Consider the following 23,470-nt stretch of genomic DNA (forward strand, 5'->3'; position numbering starts at 1 on the left):
GTCTAAAGGGCATATTATCAAGCAGGGCGTTAAAATTATCACCACTTTAGCGGCAGAAAACTGCAGCTAAAACGGCGATAATGGGCTTGATAATATGCCCTTGAGAATTCCTATAGAAGCCCATGTTCACACCAGAACATGGGCTTCTATTGGAATTCTCCAGGGCATATTATTAAGCCCATTATCGCCGTTTTAGCGGCAGTTTTCTGCCGCTAAAGCGGCGATCATTTTTATCGCCCTGCTTGATAATATGCCCCAAAATTCCTTGAATCCAGCAACCTTCCGGACCTTTCCAGGCTCTCCAACCTGGGAATCAAAAACATTGCTCTTAGATGGCTTTGCTCTTTCCTCATGGAAAGAACACAATCTGCAGGTATTCCCTGGTTTCTCTAATATTCTACCTCTTTCATGATGGTGTAGCACAAGGTTCCTCCCTGAACCTTAATTTAGGTTATGATATATGCCTCCTTCCAGGTTTGTTAGTGCACAGCTTTGACATCAACACTATATTATATGTCAGAGACATTCAAAACATCATCATCACATCCAAGAACCATCTACTTACTCAATCTTAGTTCTCTAGTTGGATGTCAACTGTATTTCACAAAAAAGTGGTCCCTATGGGAGAAGTGTAGCCCTTAACTTCCACAACAGATTGTTAGGATCAGGAGACAAACACCTCTAACATGATTAGCTCAAAGTTATATATTCATTTTATTTAATTTATTCTTTGAGATATTCAAATCATTAGACATAAAACAATTGTGAGGTGCTCTTAGAGATTGACGGTGCAGTAAAAGTGCATATTGGTGCAAAACGTTCATATGTGGTATGTACAGAAACATATACATATGTGGCTCATAGGGATAGCAGGATATTTCGAGTTGCCAGCTGTGGAGTAAGTGTTTCTATCCACCATCAATATATTAAAACAAAGTCCACATAGGTTTTTTAGTCGACATTTCAACCCCCTAAGTATGTATTATTCAAACCGGGGTCATCACAAGATAGAAAAATACATAGGAGACTCCAATTGATAGGGGCAATTGATCCCACTGTCAAGGGGGTATTTATCCTCAAAGTATATTGAATCTTTCATGTGAGCCCATCGGAGACGAAACTCAGGCTTCTAAAAGTGCATGTGTCACCAAGGAATATAACAAATGCATTTCAAAATGGCATGTCGGCAGTAATTTGATTAACAGCGTCTTTTGACAAAGAGCATTCCTCCCGAATAGATGTCAACTGTAGCCAAGTGGATGGGAGAAAACTCCTGAAAGCTCAACACCAACAAAACCGAATTACTAGTCTCGAGCAAGTCATCATAGCTTTGGTCTCCTGTATGGTGGCTGTTACAATTAGGCCACCACTCCAACTCCAGCCACAATTGCCAATTTTATTGGCTTCTCCACTGACGACGATCTCTCTTTTGCCAAACAAACCATACATTTATTAGCCATGTGCTTCATGATATTGTGGACCCTGAGCAAGATTTTCACTTTACGTCCACTCTTCAATAGAAAAACAGTTGAGCAAGGCACCTATTTCTTCTACACAGAATCACAGCACCTCCCTCTATCTTATATTTAACTAACTGGTTCAATGTCTCCAAACACTCCAAAATACAGTTGCACTTCCTAATCTTATTCTTCATCATAAGTCTTCACTTTCTCACTATCTCAAGGAACTTTACTGGTTGCTTGTTGAACAATGATCTGTTTTCAAATTTCTAAACATCATTCATAGAGCAGTCAACAGAGTAGGACCCAGTGGAATATTTTTAATTTGTACCATCTGCAACAAACCATCCACTACTCTTCCTCCCTGTTAAATGTCACTTCCTGAATCAACTGCTCCAGATCTGATGGACACACTTATCTTGCTGCTTGGCTGTGGAACAATCTCCCTCCCAAGCTTGGCCTCAAACTATGTCCACTCATCTTTTCCAAGAAGCTGAAGACCTGACTTTTGAAACAATAATCTTTTTTACTCAGGTCCGGGACACCAGAGTGACTGTTGAAACAAAGCTGATCTTACCACCAGGGTGCTCTTATAGGGTATTTGCCATGTTCTACAAATTCGACATATTTCCATCATTTATGGGAGCGTTCACTCACATTTCTCACTTTTCCTTGATTTGGACTTGATGACATTTACAAATGACTTCCAGGTATGATACTACGTGCAAAATGTTTGAGAATACTCACAACTGTTTCATTTCTTGTGTAGTACCCAATTTATGAAATCTACTTTTGAAAACCCATAGCCCCTCCCGAATGTGAACAGATTTAGAAAGTAACACAGAAATTGAGCTATGCTACCAGAGGCGGCTGGTGATCTTTGAAAGTCGTAATACCTACTAGGAGTTTATGTCATTTGTTTCAAAATGTGCCTCTCCAATACTCACATTTTGCAGTATATTTATGGGAAAATCAAGCAGTGCAGCACAGCAAGTCACCTTGCTGTGCTGCGTGGCTGGGAAAGGACAGAAATGCACCATATTTAAAAGAATACAGCGCATTCCTGTCCTGGTCACTGAACTGGTGCTTTTGTTTTTATTCATACTCATACTCACCCCGTCCACTGTTACTTGCACACAAACATACTCATACTGACTAGTTCTCATTCTCACTTTCACACACGCACTCACTCTTTCACACTCTCTGGCTCTGGTCTTTATGCCACTGCACTTGCTGCACCATTGAGAACTACACCCCTGACTCACTTCCATTTACCCTCCAAATCATCAATCACACACTCCTACTAATATACTCACACTCCTTCCCTCACTACTTCATAATCACGCTTACTCATTCATATGCCCTAAATTCAGATTCTCAGTCACTTTCATTTTCACTGACACTCGTAAACACACTCACACACACTCTCCCTCAATCACATTCACTTTCAGTTGCTCACAAACACTCTCACAAGCACACTCTCAAACACATACATACATACATGGAGAAACAACTTTGTGTGTACTTACATTGCTTCCTTTGCAGCAGACCAGGAATTTGGTGCTGCACACTGGAAGTTGCAAGTCACCATTCGCAATGAGAAACCAGCCAGAGCAGCAGTGTCAGGTTTCCAAAATTGAAACACCCACCTCAATACCTCTCCTAGTTTCTTAATTGGAATGAAGCATAACCCTATAAGAGGCTGGGACAGAGATGGGGATCCTGCCTCTCCTGCTCTGTGCGGTTTCTCTTTGGCCTCAGGGATGCACTGATGTACTCATTGACAGCCACATTTTACCAGATATACTATGCTGTCAGAGGCATGCGCAGAATGTCTGCAAACTAAAATGCATTGTTTCTGTGTGAGGGGAGCCTGGTTGAACTACACTCCTCAGACATGCACAATTCGGACATTCACCTACAGAGTGTTATGGTTTAATAGCCCTCTCAGCCCCACCTCCTCCTGCCATCAGGAGTCTAGAGACGAGACCAAGTGGGCTAACCTGTGCACTGACAGTGTTCATGAAATATAAAAGATTGTTTTCGTGAACACTGTTAAATTAAATATTGTGTCTTGGCGGGATTCGGAGAGGCAAAGTGCAGGATGTGGGGCCTCTCAGGAGGCCAGAGGCCTGTGCCCTGTAGCCCCTCACAAGAGGCCACCACTGTATGCTACCTTTAGGAAATTGGGATATTACTTGTGTCGCTTACACACGTAATAGTTCCCCAATTTCTCTTTACTGGGAACCAAGCAAGCCATTGTAACGCTTAACTCTCTAGGGGTAGAGAAGCAGAGAAGTCTAAAGTGTACTCAGTGGAGGTGGTGTGGGCTACTGATCACTGTTTGCGGACACACAATAATAACACTCAGTAAATTATTGTCCAGTCATTGCTTTTTCTTTAGAAAAAGAAAAAGTACATTTATTACACACAAGTACTAGTAAATCCCCTGCATTAATTTACAAATATCTACATAGACCGATGAACAATACCATAGATGACATTGTATAATCACCTTTAACCCCATACATTGTAAAAACAAGCATATATGGTAGGTCTATTGAATTGGTCCAAAGTTCATGATCAACAAACCACGTTAAAGTCATTGTATTGTATGTAAATGCAATCAACAATAATACTCATATAAATGCACTTATTAATGTTAATAAAGCATATTCACTTTGATCAAAAATAACTACCAACATTTTTATATCAATAGCACATTTTAAAATGAACACAACGTGTCCGTGTGCTCTTGATGTACTTTCAAACCATGAACCTACAATCTAAAAAACAATCTCCAGAGAACGTCACTTTCTCATCACCTTAAATGTAACAATTGTTTCAGCCCCTAAAGAATGCTTCATTAAATGTACCTCCTTTACACACCGTCAGGCCACATTAGATGTAGCCAAAGAACCAGCTACTAGAGGGCACAGCACTGCCAATTATAGAGCAAAAGCTCTAGCCTTGAGAGTGCCTTGAAACAGTGAGTAACAATAAACCCCACAGGGGTCCTGTTTTTTTTAGCCCTAGAGACGTAGGGTCAGTTCTGTTTAAAACTTTCTTGGGGACTGCTGCACTTCTGCTGTCCCCCTAGGCTTCTTTTATGACATTGGGGGTACCCCTGCTGTCCTGGGGCCACCAAAAAAGGAAAATGTGCATGCAAATGAAGAAGCCCCACAGGGCATTATGGAGCACGTCTACCTGGAGCAGTGAGTATCAGATGAGCAGCTTTCAACACTGAGCCGAGAGCCACTGCCTTTTGCCTTGCTACACGATTTTTCCTTCAATTTATTTGTATTTGGGGTTCCCTGTCCCACATGGTCACCCCCTTGCCACCAAGCATTGGGGGCAGCACAGGGAGCCCACCCTTGGCTGTCCCACCTGCCACCATGTGGCCCCCACTTCTGTGTTTGACAGTGGAAGCCAACAGCTTCTCCTTCTTTTCCCGCTCCTGCGAGCAGCGATCACCTTACTAGTGATGGTCACCCGCTGTCCATAGACATGGGCCAGCGAGCTGGGCAGGCCCGCTACTATTCGGGGGTGTAGCGATACTCCCCCTGCATTTCTTGTCTTCAGGGGTTGGGGATGGGCTCCCAGCCCCCTTCTTTGCAGACATGGCACATGGGATGGGGTCCCCAGTCATAAGGAGAGTCTGGGAAGGAGGTCCCAGACACGCCCCCTCCCTGGAAAAATAAAGGAAAATATTCTGCATGAACCTCCGAGCCCTGGCCCACCCTAGGGGTTATTTTAGGAGAGTCAGCGGAGCACCACAAGCTCCGTAGATCGAAAGAGGCCATAGGTTTGCAAATCTTCATAACACCATAATTTGGGCCTTGTTGGGCTGGTCTGGTTGATCTTGGGCTCATTTTACTTTTGGTGGAGAATTCTAGCCACCAGGAACAGTTCCAGCAGACCACTTCACCTCCAAACTGGGTTAATCCACAGGGTGCTGGTTTACCTTGTCTCTGAGCATAGAAGTCAAGGTCTTTCCCCCAACTGGTCCTCAGGGGCTTCAAGGAGGACTGCCTGGTACTGGGGTCAACTAGGGCAGAGACTCTATTCCTTTCAGGGGGTCCATACTTCCAGTTGTTCATGGCAACCCCATGGTTCAGCAGTGAAGTGTCCTAAAACAACTTCCAAGAGAGAGTTTCCCCCTTGTTCAAGAGTTTTTAAAGTGGGATGGAAGGTTCAGATGCCCGGCACTCCCAGCCAATCCTAGAGCACTACGTCACTGCTCCACTCCATCCCAACCCTCCTGCACAGCATTGTGGGACAGATTAAGATGGCATCATCCAGGAGTGACACGTCACATTTACTCTGGGGGCCTCAGCTCTGCCCCTCACTGACATTACTGCCAGGGCCTCTCACCACATCTTTAAAGGGGAGCCCCCTCCTGTGTTGGCTCCAGAGGTCCCTTGTTTAAGGGGCCTGGGCTGGCCCACCCGTAGTACAGTATGACAGTGGATTAATTGATGCAGATCCTTCAACCTCACTCCTTTCCTCCTCAGGAGCTGAGTGAAGCACTGTTAATTGCTCCCTTTGTGTGAGGAGGCCTTTGTTCCTGCTGCTGTAGAGAAATGTAATTAACGTGGCACAGCAGGGCGACAAAGGGTCTGGGCTATGATCCTGAGCAGAGTGAGAGAAATATGACTATCTGGGATGATCCATATGTTGTACAGACAATGTCTTGAAACTTCTAGATTTTATTTTCTTACACAAGGTTAACCTCATTGTGATATGTCATTGGAATTTATAGGCCAAAGGGAAGTGAAACTGCAATCTAAGGGAGTGTCCGACAATGTGTATGATTAAGTATCACTACAGACAAAACAATAAATCACACTGACTTTCCCTAGCAGTGTATGCTAACATTATAGGGCTTCCCCAGGTCAATATCTGATCCTACTGAATCCCCTCTGTGCCAGGCTCCTTCTGCACAGTTACCGGGATGACAATGATAGTAGTCTCACATGTGCAGCCCACACAAATGTGCACATGCTTGTGTACATATGTTAATGATATTGTATACCACGCACACCAGGTTTAAACGGATGAAACAAAATTTGAAAAGTTCTAGGCGTGCTGAAGAGGAGTCGTCCTCTAAACCAAGGCGGAAAAGTACAAGCAATAGTTGCACCACTCTGCTATGATTGGTGTCCCTCTGAAAGCACAGCCGTGAATAAGGCGACTACGTCGCAATTAATCCAAAACGTTCAACAAGGTAAGTCTTGAATTTTTTATTTGAAGATCATATCCATTGTAATCATTAATACTTAAATGAAAAAACTGCTTCAACAATTCAAAAATGAGATTTTTGAGGTAACTAAGGAAAATCCCCAATGCATTTCGGGTATAGGTTACCCTTCGTCAGGAGGAATCCTAAAAACATAAAGATTGGAGTGAGTTTCACGACCGGTTAGCGAGTAACTATCGGTAGTTAACACTGTGACTCCTAATTGAAAAAAACGTGTGTTATTGAACTAAGAATAAAAAGGAAAATAAACCAAACACTAAAATGAGATCAAATTCCCAATGGGTGAAATGTAAATGATAAAACAATATCCGTATAAACAAGTTTAAGTGCCGCTGGCCTGAGTCAACAGAAAATCATAAGAATGTGTAAACAAGAGAATCACCGTGACTGTGTAAAGATCAATGAGTGCAGCAAAAAAAGTGAAAACTGTTACCTAAGCTTGTATCGACGAGTAGGATCACCGTGATTGCGTAAACCCAAAAATGTGCAACAAAAGAAGTAAAAACCGTTAACCATCATATATGAACTCCTCGAGTGATCAAAAAAGAAGTTACCTTAGTCGATCCAGAGCAAACATATAGCGTGCTCGCGTTGAAAAATTACGAGTGTCAACCATTACTCACACCCGTTATAAACAGTGAAAAAGGGGCAATGCGAGTGACGCCAAAGGGCGGCCATCTTAGAACAGGTCAATGAAATGACCATAACGTAATAAGGGTAAAAACAATATAAACAAATATACGGAAGTTAGCTGCAAGAATATCCAGGGTAAAAAAGTAATAATAACATGCATTGACTGTTGATGACACTCATGAGGGTAAAAAGCATAATAACGCGTGAAAATACAAAACGAATAGAAACCAATTGTTAATAAAGTATTGAAAAAAGAATATGAATTGAATGTGTTGAAAATATAAAAGGTATATAGCTCTGTGCGTATTAATAAAAGATGAATTAGATATGAAAGTGCATAAGAGTGACATAACTGATAGATCAACTGGGCTACAGCGCTAGAAAATGAAAATAATAGTGAAAATGAGAAGATGTAATAGTAAAAGTTTTAGGAGAATAGAACTGAATGTTGGCACAATAAAAGATCAAAGAAAGTAAAAATGAAGGTAACTCTCAATCAGAACTAGTATGTTGTATGGTCAGAAAGTTAATTGGAGCCAAAAGCATAGTACAAAACACAGTAATTGTTTACACAAAGCAACTCAGTTCTACGCGATTATTGAGTCCAATCGATGCCAGGGAGTTCATTTTGTACATCCAAGCTGTTTCCCTTTGGATAAGAAATTTTCGGTTGTCTCTGCCTTCTTTTATGGGAACGATTTCGCAAACTAGGAATCGTAGTTGACTGATGTTATGATTATGTTCGTTAAAATGCATCGCCACTGTGGATTTCAAACTTTTATTACGGATGTTACTCTTATGTTCGTTCAAGCGTGTTTTGATCTTTCTTTCTGTTTTGCCTATGTATGCAAGGCCACACGGACATTTCAACAGGTATTCTAAATTTGTGGAGTCACACGTTGTTGAGACAAATAATTTCATGTTATATCCGCGTGTATGATGCTGAACAGTGTTTTCTTTGATAATGCTGTTGCAATTTCCACAATTGTGGCAGGGCGTAGTGCCCTTATGTGTCAAAGTTGGCTGTGCTTGATTGGATGGCTTGAGTAATTCCATAAGATTCTTGCTCCTTTCATAAGCAAACAGAGGTGTTTCAGAAAAAATTTGGTTGAAATCAGATTCAACTTGTAGCATAGGCCAGTGTTTTAAGATAACCTTCTTGAAATTAAAACTTTCTGTAGAATACTTGGTGACGATGACTGCTCGTGATGGTACTTTGACGTTTTTTTGTTGGTCTAATAGTTGAGCCCTCGGTTTCATGGATGTTTTGTCAATGGCTCTGGCAAGAGTTTCAGGAGGGTAACCACGGTCAAGGAAACGGCATTCCATAATGGAAACATGTTGTTCAAATTGTGTGGGTTCAGAGATGATGCGTTTTATCCTAAGAAGTTGTGAAAATGGTAAGTGGCTCTTAAGTGTTGGCTGATGAAAACTAGAGAAGTGTAAAAGGTTGTTTCTGTCAGTGTCCTTTCTGTACAGGTTGGTTTCAATGCGATTGTCTTTGATGTATATGAACACATCCAAGAAATTAATATGGGATTCATCAATGTTAAACGTAAACTTTAATCTTTCGTCAACCAGGTTGAGTTGATCTATGGCTTCTGTTAATAGGATTTTTGGACCACGCCAAATCAAAAAAATATCATCAATGCAACGTAAAAACAGGAGTAAATGTGATTTCCAAGGGTCGTTGTTGATGATATTGTCCAATTCGAATTTGTGCATAAACAGATTGGCGTAGCTTGTAGCTGCCCAATTCCCCATGGAAGTACCATTGAGTTGTAAAAAGAAACGATTATTGTAACAAAAATAACTGTGGTATAAGGTAAAATGTAAAAGTTCTAATAAAAAAACTTGTAAGTCCTGTGGTATTTGTGACTGAAGTAGAAAGAATTCAATAGCTTCCATTCCAAGGTTATGTGGAATGGACGTATAAAGAGACGTGACATCGATGGTGCAAAAATACATGTCGTTATCCCATTGGGTAGTGAAATTTAGGAGAGTGTTTAAAAAAATCGGTAGTATCTCTTACGTACGTTGACATGCCTTGAACCAATGGTTGAAGATGTTTATCAAGGTATTTCCCCACTGGTTCATGAAGAGAACCCCGAGTGGAGACAATCGGTCTCATTGGTGGATCAGCTAAATTTTTGTGAATTTTCGGTAGCATACGTAACGTCGGACTCTTTGGAAAGATTTGAATGAGAAATTTACGTTCCGTTTCTCCGATGGTACCATCTTGGACTGCTTTGTCGATGATGTTGCGCAAAATTAGTTGAATCTGAGCTGTGGGATTGTGATCAAGAATTGAGTAAGTTCTTCCGTATATTTGTTTATATTGTTTTTACCCTTATTACGTTATGGTCATTTCATTGACCTGTTCTAAGATGGCCGCCCTTTGGCGTCACTCGCATTGCCCCTTTTTCACTGTTTATAACGGGTGTGAGTAATGGTTGACACTCGTAATTTTTCAACGCGAGCACGCTATATGTTTGCTCTAGATCGACTAAGGTAACTTCTTTTTTGATCACTCGAGGAGTTCATATATGATGGTTAACGGTTTTTACTTCTTTTGTTGCACTTTTTTGGGTTTTACGCAATCACGGTGATCCTACTCGTCGATACAAGCTTAGGTAACGGTTTTCAGGCGCGGACTTTGTTTTAAACGTTCATTTTACCTGTCACCATCACCGAGGAGTTGCTGGAAACTGCGTGGGGAGAGCGACTGGCGTGGCCATCACGGGAGGCTGCTACTGTGCAGGGACTGCGAGGACCAGGGTGCCTTGGGCTACAATTAGTGAACGCACCTGATCCTCTTCCCGGACACACCTCCTACCGCTATTAAATTGACTCCATTCCACGCGAGAGCGGGACGCGTGCGGGGCGCAGTCCGGGGCGAAGCCCGGGCAAAGGGCGGGCTCGTCTGAGCTTGTCAGAGATCGGCTGAGGACGGGACGGGCCACTGCTCTTGGCTGTTGGGGTACGTGGACACATATTCGTCCCCTGTTGCCTGTGACTGCCTGTGCTGCATTTGACCCACTGCACTGTCGGCCCCACACGATCATTGTTCTCTTTGTCTGATACTGCTGTTGGTGTTTTGGGAATGGCAACTGGAGGTGTGGGAAAGGGGAGGAAGTCCCTTACTGGGTCTGGAGTTGTTGGTACGCTTGATAATTTTATTACGAGGGCCTCCTCTGTTTTACAAAGAGAAATCGAGTTAACTGAAAAAAGGCTCTCTCTAGATCAAGTCTTTACTAAAAGGTCGTCTTTGGGAAAGATAGCAACAGTGCTGTCACCAACCAACAATCGCATTCTCAGTAATCTGGTTAATACCCAAGGAAGATTATTGACAACCCCAGCTCTGATCCATAATACCAATAGCTCTACTGAGTGTGAAGAGTCTGTTGATCAGGTCCTAAGTCCCCCTTTAAATACTGTGGGGTTTACTAGATCTGGCCAACCGATTCGTTCGGTAGATGCAAATGTCACTTCGACAAAACAAATTGTCAGACGAAAGCGGAGTGCCACAGTTTCGTCTGATAAAAGATCGATATATTCCAAGCGGTCCAAACTTGGAGTAACGAACTGTGCAGTCAACACCGAACCGGTCAACTTGGCATCCAAAAGCACAGAGTGTAATCTAGCTATGGAAGCTGGAGGAGAATTTTGGACAAAACTAGAGCAGTTACTTACTGCTACATGTCTCCCATTGCATAATAGACTTGATGAAATAGAAAAAAAACTCTCTGCTTTCGAATTGCGGTCTGCGGATGTTCAGGGGGAAATTGAGTCCAATTCCCGGGAGGGCATCCATACTAATATTAACCCTCCCCTTATTGTAACAAACTCTGCTGAACCAACTGTTCCTGTACCAAAATCCCCTATCCAGAGACCAGGTGTTACAGTTCATTCTAACCTGCAGCGCGACAGGTCTGGTACCACTACTCAAACAACCTCTGACAGCCCTGTGTTATCAATTGTTACTGTAAATGCTGCGAGCAGGGGTAATTCTGCTATTACAAATACATCTGTTGAAGTGAGCACTAAAAATCTGCCATCAGACACACTTAGTTGTTCAAATTATGCCACTCAAATGAAACCCAAGTCGACTTGCTTGGACCTTCCCCCTGCATCAGTCCCGTTTGTGGTGGTACTCACAGGTGTACCGACTCTAGATAAGGGCATAAAGGAGGATTTTAGTATGCTTAAGAATAAGTGTATCCATTGGCTGAACTGCCATAAACCCCTTCCAACTGGGTGTAAGAGTGAAATTCTTTTTGCAAGACGGCTGGATTGGGTGGGCCACAGAACTAAAGATCTACAGGGTGACTGTGTTGTAATCAATTTTAGGAATTCTAGAACAGTTAGTTACATTTGTAACTCACAGCCACATACCTTAGGCAGTGCTGAAACATCCATTAAAGCCCTCCCGCTAACCTATTTCTACCCGGGTCCATCTACATTAGGTTGTGAAGCTTTTAGGAGACATATGGTGATGGGACCAGGTTGGGAACAGGTGGGCTCTACTTCTCGTTGGCCTAACACAACACAAGCTGACACGCAATTTTGCCCACCAGCTCTTGAATCCCTCTTCCATTTCAATAACTATAGTGTGTTAGATCAGGTGGATTGACGTCTGGTCCCCGGTGTTTCTACTATCTGGACTGGGGCCCAGAAAGAGCTAAATAACACCAAGCTTGTCAGGGGGGTTAACTGCTTTTCGCCTGAGCCCCCTCCCCCTGCCCACATACCTACCCCTACGATAGCTTGTCATACGGAAAGCTCCGTTGTTTACTTGGAAGACCCTCCCGCATTGCCTCTGCCGGGGGGGGTTAGTACAGGAAAACGGAAGGGGAAACGTGGGCAAAGATTGTAGCTCCTCCAGTTTTTTTTTTTGCTAATCAGGAGTTTAAGGCTGATGTCAATCTCATTTCTTGGAATGTAGCGGGTTTAAAGAACAAACAGATTTGTATAGAGTGGGGCAGCTTCATGGATACATTTGACATCTGTATGCTACAAGAGACATGGGCCACGGAAAACTACCAACGAGATGGGTTTGCCTCCTTTGGTATTTGTGCTTCCTCTAGTGGCAGGGGGAGGCCTTCTGGAGGTCTTAGTACCTGGGTTGCAATACACCTCGGCGTTATGGCCAGGCAACTACAAACGGGATCTGATGACATTTTATGTGTTTTATTAGATTTACCTGGGAATAAACACCTAGTTCTTTTAAACGTCTACTCAAGACCCTCTCCAGGAGGTGGTGAATCCAAGGTCATTACAGCCTTGAACGATTTTATTTTGACTTTAAATCCAGGATACTCTGTTATAGTAGGTGGCGATTTTAATTGCCAATATGAGCCACTTAGCCTCCTTGTTCAAAACGACCCTGCGGCGGAAGATACACATTTAAATATTGCTGAACCCATGATTACTCCGGTTAGAGCTTGGACCCCACTAGTGTTGCAAATCCTTTCTCTTACCCTCTCCCTATCGTTGAGGGCCTGTAATGGCAGATTTAAATCTGACCAGCCTGGTCAAACTACCTTCAACAGAGCTGGGCATTTATCGATTTTGGATTATATCCTGATTGATATAAAATCCTGGGATAAGGTTTTAGATTTTAGGGTGATCGCTCGTGTTGATAGCGATCACAACGCTCCTACTCTGAAACTAAAACCAGACCAGTGGGGACTTGCAACCTATGATAATGGGATGCTTTCTCTCCCGCAACCCTTAATTCTCCACAATAATAACCGGAGAGTTAGATGGCCAAGTATTCTCACGTGTCCCGCGAAATTGGCAGAAATGTATAGATTGGCACTTCCATGTCTCACTGAAATGGCTGAAGTTGTGCTGATTTGCTCCTCTGCTGAAAGTTTATCCAGCTCAGTTACCATCCATACCAAGTTATCTACGAGACTTTTGGATGTTTTCTCTCGATCCGAGGCCCCTAAGACCCATGTGGCTAACAAACATTCTTGGTATACCTCTGAGTGCAGGAAGCTAAAAGCTGAGTTGATCTTGGCTATAAAAGCAAAAGATAAATCCAGGACTAAACTAGCCCATGCACAATATAAACAACAGATTGATAGGGCCAGGAAGTCCTGGGAAGATGATAAGTGGGAGGAGCTGAGATTATCACTGCAGCACAAGGATTTTAGGACTTTTTGGGCCATTGTTAGTAATGGAAAGAAAGTTTTTGATACCATTACTGGCTCCAATATAGCTCCTGCAGTATGGGAAGGGCACTTTGGGGGTCTATATTCTATAGCAAATTCTAATTTATCCTCCTTAAGTGATTCTTCTTCCAACACAACTTTTTGTGCTGAACTTACTCCACGAATTACGATCCAGGAGGTCGAAAATGCCATTTTTCATGCTCATTCCCAATAAAGCGCCGGGTCTGGATAAAATTCCAGGTGATCTTTTTAGGTCTGAACCCGCGATATGGGCGCCTTACCTATGCGTTCTTTTTAACTCCATTTTATATGGGGCAGAACCACCGTTAACATGGCGAGGGGCCGAGATAGTGCCTATCCACAAAAAAGGTTGCCCTTTACAGCCTTCGAATTATCGCCCGATAAGTCTAATTGTTACGACCCAAAAATTATTCGGGCGTATAATTCTGAATAGATTACAGGCTTGGGAAGAAGAAAATAACATCCTAAGCACCTTGCAGGCTGGTTTCAGGAAGGGCACCTCAACTCTGGACCAGATTTTTCGTCTCCAGGTCTTATTCTGGAAGTCTGTGAGTGTAGAGGGTGGCAGCCTCTACCTCATCTTTGTTGATTTAAGATCTGCATTCGATCTGGTCCCGAGAGAAAAGCTTTGGGCTGTGCTTCAGATGCTCAATGTTCCCTCATACCTTTTAGAGGTCTTGAAAAATCTACATATGGCCAACTTTGCCCAGCTTAGATGCGGAAAGTATGGCGAACTTTCCGAACGCTTTCCTGTTAGCCGAGGAGTACGACAAGGATGTGTGTTAGCGCCCACACTGTTTTGCCTTTACATCAACGGGCTCATAAAACATCTTCTAGCTCTAAAAGACACTGATGTTCCCAGGCTTGCCTCGGGCAAGGTACCAGCACTAATGTTCGCTGACGACACTTTGTTGTTGTCACGCACCCCCATGGGAATTCAGCGTATTTTAGATGGCTTTGTAGACTTCTGCAGTGACCGGGGCCTCGAGATCAACCTTGCCAAAACCAAATTTATGATCCTTAACCCTCCTAAACGTACTCGCCCCAACCCAGTCCTGAACGCCATCCCCCTGGAACGGGTGAAAACGTTTACCTATCTAGGGATTACACTGCAAGAAGACCTGGGCTGGGGAGGTCAGGTTATTAACTCTACCCTCAAGCTGACCCAAACTACAGGAGGCATGGCCAGATTATTCAAAGGTTCGGTATTCAAACCGGCTTTACCAGTAGTAGAAATTTTCTAAAACACAGGCCAGACCGGCTTCAACTTATGGAGCGGAACTATGGGGTCATTCCAAAATAGGTAGTCTATCGAGGGTTGAAAACTCCTTTATAAGGAAATTGTTAAGCTTACCCTCTAGCACACCGTTAGTCCCCATTAGATTTGATTTGGGACTGCTTCCAATCGAAGAAGTGGTGGCGGCCCGGCCCGTGCAATACTGGAAGAGACTTTGGTCCAATCCGGACCTGGAAATTTATAGAGATGACTTTCTGGAGCTTTGGCCCGTAATAAAACATATGAATATCCCTTGGCTAATCTATGTTAGGGATATTTGCCGCAAGATTGGTCACCAGGAACTCTGGGATACTCCTGGAATCTCTTGCCCAGTTGTTTCTAAAACCAATCTTGCTGAGGAAATCAGGCATTTTAATCTACTCCGCTTGCATATGAACTCAAATGTAGGTAGGCTGACTGAGCAGTTTCTTTTGGTCAAACCAAATTATGAAAGGGAGTCATTTTTGGATGTGATTTTTCCCCCTGTTGCTAGGAAGTTATATGTCCAATTTAGAATAGGCACCCTACCACTCAGGTCATTTACTTCTAGATGGGACACTACCAAAAGCATTTTATGCCCTGCATGTGGTTATAAACAGGAGGATGAAAACCATGTGTTTTTCTTTTGCCCAACGTACCGTGCACACAGAAATCGCTGGGTAAAATTAATTTGCTAGAATCTTGGTTTCAGAGATTGTGCTAACGCCCTGCGAGTTTTAAAATACGACACCCATCCCCCAATTGTCTTTGCTGTCTCACGTTTCTTAAATGCTGTATGGTTGCAGCGTAGGAAATTTGCCACCAATTGTTAATCACTTGGATATTTCAATTTAATTGGTTTCTGTATTTTGCTTTGGTGGCTGAAATGTGTTCTGCTTTGGACAAAAAACTGTTGTTATGTATTGTGCTTTTATGGCCCTTTGTGGCCGAAATAAAGTTTACGAACGAACAAACTTTTTTTGCTGCACTCATTGATCTTTACGCAGTCACGGTGATTCTCTTGTTGACACAAGCTTATGATTTTCTGTTGACTCAGGCCAGCGGCACTTAAACTTGTTTATACAGATATTGTTTTATCGTTTACATTTCACCCATTGGGAATTTGATCTCATTTTAGTGTTTGGTTCATTTTCCTTTTTATTCTGAGTTCAATAACACACGTTTTTTTCAAGTAGGAGTCACAGTGTTAACTAACGATTGTTACTCGCTAACCGGTCGTGAAACTCACTCCAATCTTTATGTTTTTAGGATTCCTCCTGACGAAGGATAACCTATACCCGAAATGCATTGGGGATTTTCCTTAGTTACCTCAAAAATCTCATTTTTGAATTGTTGAAGCAGTTTTTTCATTGAAGTATTCATGATTACAATGGATATGATCTTCAAATAAAAAATTCAAGACTTACCTTGTTGAACGTTTTTGATTAATTGCGACGTAGTCGCCTTATTCACGGCTGTGCTTTCAGAGGGACACCACTCATAGCAGAATGGTGCAACTATTGCTTGTACTTTTCCGCCTTGGTTTAGAGGACGACTCCTCTTCAGCACGCCTAGAACTTTTCAAATTTTGTTTCATCCGTTTAAACCTGGTGTGCGTGGTATACAAAATCATTGACTTTTCCTATTCGCTAAACCACTAACACAGCACCCATCAGTCAACATGGCTTATCAAGATATCACTAACCTCACAGACAAACGAGCAGAAACCTTTGCCTTCGGCAATGAAGAAGCACAATGCATTTACTCATTGATAGGAGTGATTGAATCGACCCCTTCCGGAACCGGCACAGTACAAAGCAATATCAAACAGTTGATCTACCTTACCAAACGCAAAATTAACCAGCGTCTACATGCGAGTACCTTGATTCAATCCCACCGCGCTCAACGCATTCCTAGAGGTTTAAGAATCTCCTTAAAGCCATCCCTCTGTAAGAATGACCCTAAATTCATGGATAGATGGTATGGAATTCTTAATAAGTGTTCATTGGATCTTATCTTATTAATTATTGAAGAGTTATCGAATATATTGGAAGAATTGAACACTGAAATTTCTCAACTTAAAAGTGAACTATCGTCTAAAATGACGTCAGAGTAACTCACTCGGACACTCACAGAAATCAACGAACAACTTGAGAGACATACGCAGGAAATTAATAAAAGGAAACTCTGGAAGTTCCGCAGGGATACCATAGATTATAAACTATGGGAAGTTTACAATTGGGCAGAAGTATACGCACGGAGACGTCAGAATAAAGCACCTGGCAAAACATCTGATACGGATACTTCACCTATGAGTAGTGACTCTGATATTATACGAAACAGACCCAGAAATCTTCCACGCAAGGATCAAGCTCGTACAGAAGTAATCAGTAAGACAGAAATTCCATCAACTTCTGCTTCAACATCTTCTTCTGCGGTTCCTTTTTTAGGGGCAAGCCAACCAGACAACGTAGACCCAGGAGGGGCAAGAAAAGAAACATCTTCAGCACCATCTTTGGAAAAGAGAATGACAAGGAGCCAACGATGAATGAGCCTGATAATCACGTTATTAACATCTCCTCAACGTCTCTTGACAAGTTTCAGATGAAATTACTTCAGAAAGGATCTTCTTTTGTTCCGACTTATTCTTCAAACCTTTTGGAAGCAGAAGTAAGCTTTCATAAATTTATGCGTAACCTAAGACTCAGACATTTCTTTGAGAATGTTCTTACTGAATTGGCAACACAATCAACCAATACCTAGCAAGGCTTGAAGTCTAAAAGCACTTTTGTGGCCCCTGTGAGCCACAAAGTTTTAGACACTTTTGAAACCTTGGTAAAACACGACCTACAACTCATTTTTAGACACAACAAAATCAAACAATTCAATTTAACATCCAAAGATAAATCTCTATTGAGACATTAAGCCAAAGATCCAACATCACCTTTCTTAATGCTGATAAAGGGGGTGCACTTGTAATGGATTCAGCGCATTACAATCGCAAATTGGACGAACATGTATCTGACAATAGAACTTACTCAATTCTTAATCACAATCCCACAGCTCAGATTCGACTAATTTTACGCAACATCATCGACAAAGCAGTCCAAGATGGTACCATCGGAGAAACAGAACGTAAATTTCTCATTTAAATCTTTCCAAAGAGTCCGACGTTACGTATGCTACCGAAAATTCACAAAAAATTAGCTGATCCACCAATGAGACCGATTGTCTCCACTCGGGGTTCTCTTCATGAACCAGTGGGGAAATACCTTGATAAACATCTTCAACCATTGGTTCAAGGCATGTCAACGTACGTAAGAGATACTACCGATTTTTTGAACACTCCTAAATTTCACTACACAATGGGATAACGACATGTATTTTTGCACCATCGATGCCACGTCTCTTTATACGTCCATTCCACATAACCTTGGAATGGAAGCTATTGAATTCTTTCTACTTCAGTCACAAATACCACAGGACTTACAAGTTTTTTATTAGAACTTTTACATTTTACCTTATACCACAGTTATTTTTGTTACAATAATCGTTTCTTTTTACAACTCAATGGTACTTCCATGGGGAATTGTGCAGCTCCCAGCTACGCCAATCTGTTTATGCACAAATTCAAATTGGACAATATCATCAACAACGACCCTTGGAAATCACATTTACTCCTGTTTTTACGTTACATTGATGATATTTTTTTGATTTGGCATGATCCAAAAATCCTATTAACTGAAGCCATAGATCAACTTAACCTGGTTGACGAAAGATTAAAGTTTACGTTTAACATTGATGAATCCCATATTAATTTCTTGGATGTGTTCATATATATCAAAGACAATCGCATTGAAACCAACCTGTACAGAAAGGACACTGACAGAAACAACCTTTTACACTTCTCTAGTTTTCATCAGCCTACACTTAAGAGCTACTTACCATTTTCACAACTTCTTAGGATAAAACGCATCATCTCTGAACCCACACAATTTGAACAACATGTTTCCATTATGGATCGCCGTTTCCTTGACCGTGGTTACCCTCCTGTAACTCTTGCCAGAGCCATTGACAAAACATCCATGAAACCCAGGGCTCAACTATTAGAACAACAAAAAAACGTCAAAGTACCATCACGAGCAGTCATCGTCACCAAGTATTCTACAGAAAGTTTTAATTTCAAGAAGGTTATCTTAAAACACTGGCCTATGCTACAAGTTGAATCAGATTTCAACCAAATTTTTTCTGAAAGACCTCTGTTTGCTTATGAAAGGAGCAAGAATCTTATGGAATTACTCAAGCCATCCAATCAAGCACAGCCAACTTTGACACATAAGGGCACTACGCCCTGCCACAATTGTGGAAATTGCAACAGCATTATCAAAGGAAACACTGTTCAGCATCCTACACGCCGATATAACATCAAATTATTTGTCTCAGCAACGTGTGACTCCACAAATTTAGTATACATGTTGAAATGTCCGTGTGGCCTTGCATACATAGGCAAAACAGTAAGAAAGATCAAAACACGCTTGAACGAACATAAGAGTAACATCCGTAATAAAAGTTTGAAATCCACAGTGGCGATGCATTTTAACGAACATAATCATGACATCAGTCAACTACGATTCCTAGTTTGCGAAATCGTTCCCATAAAAGAAGGCAGAGACAACCGAAAATTTCTTATCCAAAGGGAAACAGCTTGGATGTACAAAATGAACTCCCTGGCACCGAATGGACTCAATGATCGCGTAGAACTGAGTTGCTTTGTGTAAACATTTACTGTGTTTTGTACTATGCTTTTGGCTCCAATTAAGTTTCTGACCATACAACATACTAGTTCTGGTTGAGAGTTACCTTCATTTTTACTTTCTTGGATCTTTTATTGTGCCAACATTCAGTTCTATTCTCCTCAAACTTTTACTATTACATCTTCTCATTTTCACTGTTATTTTCATTTTCTAGCGCTGTAGCCCAGTTGATCTATCCGTTATGTCACTCTTATGCACTTTCATATCTAATTCATCTTTTATTAATACGCACAGAGCTATATACCTTTTCTATTTTCAACAGATTCAATTCATATTCTTTTTTCAATACTTTATTAACAATTGGTTTCTATTCGTTTTGTATTTTCACACGTTATTATGCTTTTTACCCTCATGAGTGTCATCAACAGTCAATGCATGTTATTATTACTTTCTTACCGTGGATATTCTTGCAGCTAACTTCCGTATATTTGTTTATATTGTCTTTACCCTTATTACGTTATGGTCATTTCATTGACCTGTTCTAAGATGGCCGCCCTTTGGCGTCACTCGCATTGCTGCCCCTTTTTCACTGTTTATAACGGGTGTGAGTAATGGTTGACACTCGTAATTTTTCAACACGAGCACGCTATATGTTTGCTCTGGATCGACTAAGGTAACTTCTTTTTTGATCACTCGAGGAGTTCATATATGATGGTTAACGGTTTTTACTTTTGTTGCACTTTTTTGGGTTTTACGCAATCACGGTGATCCTACTCGTCGATACAAGCTTAGGTAACGGTTTTCACTTTTTTTGCTGCACTCATTGATCTTTACGCAGTCACAGGGATTCTCTTGTTAACACAAGCTTATGATTTTCTGTTGACTCAGGCCAGCGGCACTTAAACTTGTTTATACGGATATTGTTTTATCGTTTACATTACACCCATTGGGAATTTGATCTCATTTTAGTGTTTGGTTCATTTTCCTTTTTATTCTGAGTTCAATAACACACGTTTTTTCAATTAGGAGTCACAGTGTTAACTAACGATAGTTACTCGCTAACCGGTCGTGAAACTCACTCCAATCTTTATGTTTTTAGGATTCCTCCTGACGAAGGGTAACCTATACCCTAAATGCATTGGGGATTTTCCTTAGTTATCTCAAATATCTAATTTTTGAATTGTTGAAGCAGTTTTTTCATTGAAGTATTCATGATTACAATGTGTACATATGTTCACATTTAACCATCCTAATATCCCTCACACCATCTATGTCGCAGTGGCCTTATCTTGAAAGGCGCAGACTGGTGGTAAACAGGTACAGTCTATTTGCCATGTGATCACTGTGGGGGAGATATATGAAGTGAGACTCACACACAGTATAAAGTCCAAAACAGGGTGATCCAAATCCCAAAAATCCAGTCATTCTCAATGAGGGAAACCAAATTGCAACACTGCCAAATTTTTGTTAGGAAAAATTCCAACTAGGAATGGCATAAGGCCCTTGCTAATTACTCTATTTGTGCACCTTTATTTTACGTGCTCAGTCAGTAAATCATCTCCAAACAATGCTCTATTTTATTTAAATTATTTCTAAAGTGTGACTATTATCATAGACAATGAAGTGCAATACAACCATTTGATTTATATAGAATGTAACATACAATAGCCCCAATTAAGGGAAATGAAAATCCAATTTAGCAAGAAACTTTCACAGGAAGAGCAAGCAATCAAGAAGTCATGAAAAGAACAGCAATTTATTTTTAGGACCCTTCCAACACCTAGTAGAGGTTTTGAAATTTGATATACTTTCAGATCACAAAGAAGACTGTTTTTGGCTAGATTCCACAAGAGAATTCCAAATCTGTTAGGCCCGATTCACAAAGGTGAAGTTAGATGATAGTCGGACTTTATGACTTTAGGTATTTACCAAGGCAATTTACTACTTGTAAATGCACTTTGTGAATACTGAAAGTCATAAAATTTGACGTTCGGTATTCACAAAGGGCATTTACAAGCCGTAAATGCCCTTTGTGAATACCAAAATTCGTAAAGTTAGACTTTTGTCTAACTTTACCTTTGTGAATCAGGCCCATGGTGTTTAAGCTGCAAAACTCTAAAAAGATGATACAAATTTCTTACACATAGTGACACAAAGACACACTTCCTAATTTAGAGGAGGTAGGTATTAAAGAGCTTGCCAAAAAAACATGGTCTTCCCATTGTTGCCATTGCCAGACAAGCCACAGCCCATGGCTCCTTCAGCTCCACCATTGGCTCTGCCAAGGTTCAAAGTTAACTCCACCAGATGTCAGTCACTTACTCTAAGAATACTTGTCTGCAACCATTTCTGGTATGGTTTTCCATCAAAGACTGCCACTGAGAAGAAGTAGACTTTGATGATAGGTGCTTAAAGTGCTCTTTATCTGCCAGAGAGATTTGCAATCGCATTCCACTCTCTCTGGTAGATTTCAGATGCTAAAGTATTCGTGACGAATATTAAATCAATAGTGGTGCAGCCCAAATGTGCCCACCATTTACTCGTCACTAAAACCTAAATATGTCTGGTACCTGACACACAAAATGAACGTGCCCTTTGCACATGAGCCTTACGATTCCTAATGATTCTTGTACACATTGCATCTGACACTGATGTTGTAGAGAGTCTTTACTGCAGAATTTATAGTTTTATTTCAAGACCGGGGGCTATCATTATGTATTACCTTTTAATTTGCCACTTTTCTCTCTTTGAAGAGAAAACAACCGAGCTCATTTCCGGAAAAGAGAATGCAGAGCAGATGCAAGGAAATTGTGGAGTGGCTGACTCAGCTGCGGTAGTCTCGCGAGATTACGGTGGCCATTTTTGATTGGGAAATTTATAATTAATAACAGTGATGATTAGGCTGACGGAAGTTTTGAACGGTCAGAATAACAGATGCTGAGGTAAAACATTTTACCGGTTGGAGTCGCAAGTTTGGAGAATTATATTTTAATAAGAGTGAGATAAATCAGATATTATTTAGAAAGGACTAGTGCTGATTTTGGAATGAATAAGGATGGATGCCGAACAGGGACACAGAAGGGGATTGTCGAGTGAAAACATTAATGAGGAGGTAATTAAAAAGATAATAGAACGGGAAATGAGAGTACAGGTGAGAAAGACTTTGGATAATATTTTATCTGAAAAAAAGAGGAAAGAGAGATAATCTGGTGAAGAGTTTCTCTCTTTATCAGAGACAAAGAAAAAAGAATAAGAGGTGTAAAAGACTGAAAAAGAGAAAGCACATAGAAGAAGTAGAGTTAAAGAAAGGAAATAAAGGTAGATCTAACTTCACAAACAAGAAAGTTGCCCTAAGCAGCACAAAGAGAAAGGGTGTCCTTAGCGGCATGCAAGAAAGTAGTGTCATGAATGACACAAAGGATGAGGAGTTTAATCATTTTGAAATGGGCTCTCCTGTGAATGAGAGCAGTGATCTGGATGAATATATTTTAGATACTTCCTAGGACAATGATTTTGATGAGGAGTTTGTTGGAAGTATTGGGGCAAATACAAAAGAGGTGCTGCGGAATCCCTTGGTTGAGGAGATGTTCTCTCCATTTAACATTAGACACCCAAGAAGTGGAGATTGGTGGCCAATGGAGCATATGAGCAAGTTCATAAAAGAATGGCTGAGGAAACCATTACGAAAATAAGTGCATAGGGTGCTTAAGGCTGAATGTTTAAGGCCTGTAATTGAGTAGAAGGTTTGCTCTACTTCTAATTTGGACCCAAAAACTACACGTTTTTTGTTTAGAATGAGACTGTACCCAAGGAAAGGGTTGGAGCGTTCCTTCAAACAGTGCCAGAATAAGGTGTTGGATATCCTGGGTCTATTAGCAAGAATATTTGATATGGCTGAAGAAGCTCAT

The sequence above is a fragment of the Triturus cristatus genome, chromosome 6, assembly GCF_964204655.1.
Source record: "Triturus cristatus chromosome 6, aTriCri1.1, whole genome shotgun sequence".
Classification (NCBI taxonomy): Eukaryota; Metazoa; Chordata; class Amphibia; order Caudata; family Salamandridae; genus Triturus; species Triturus cristatus.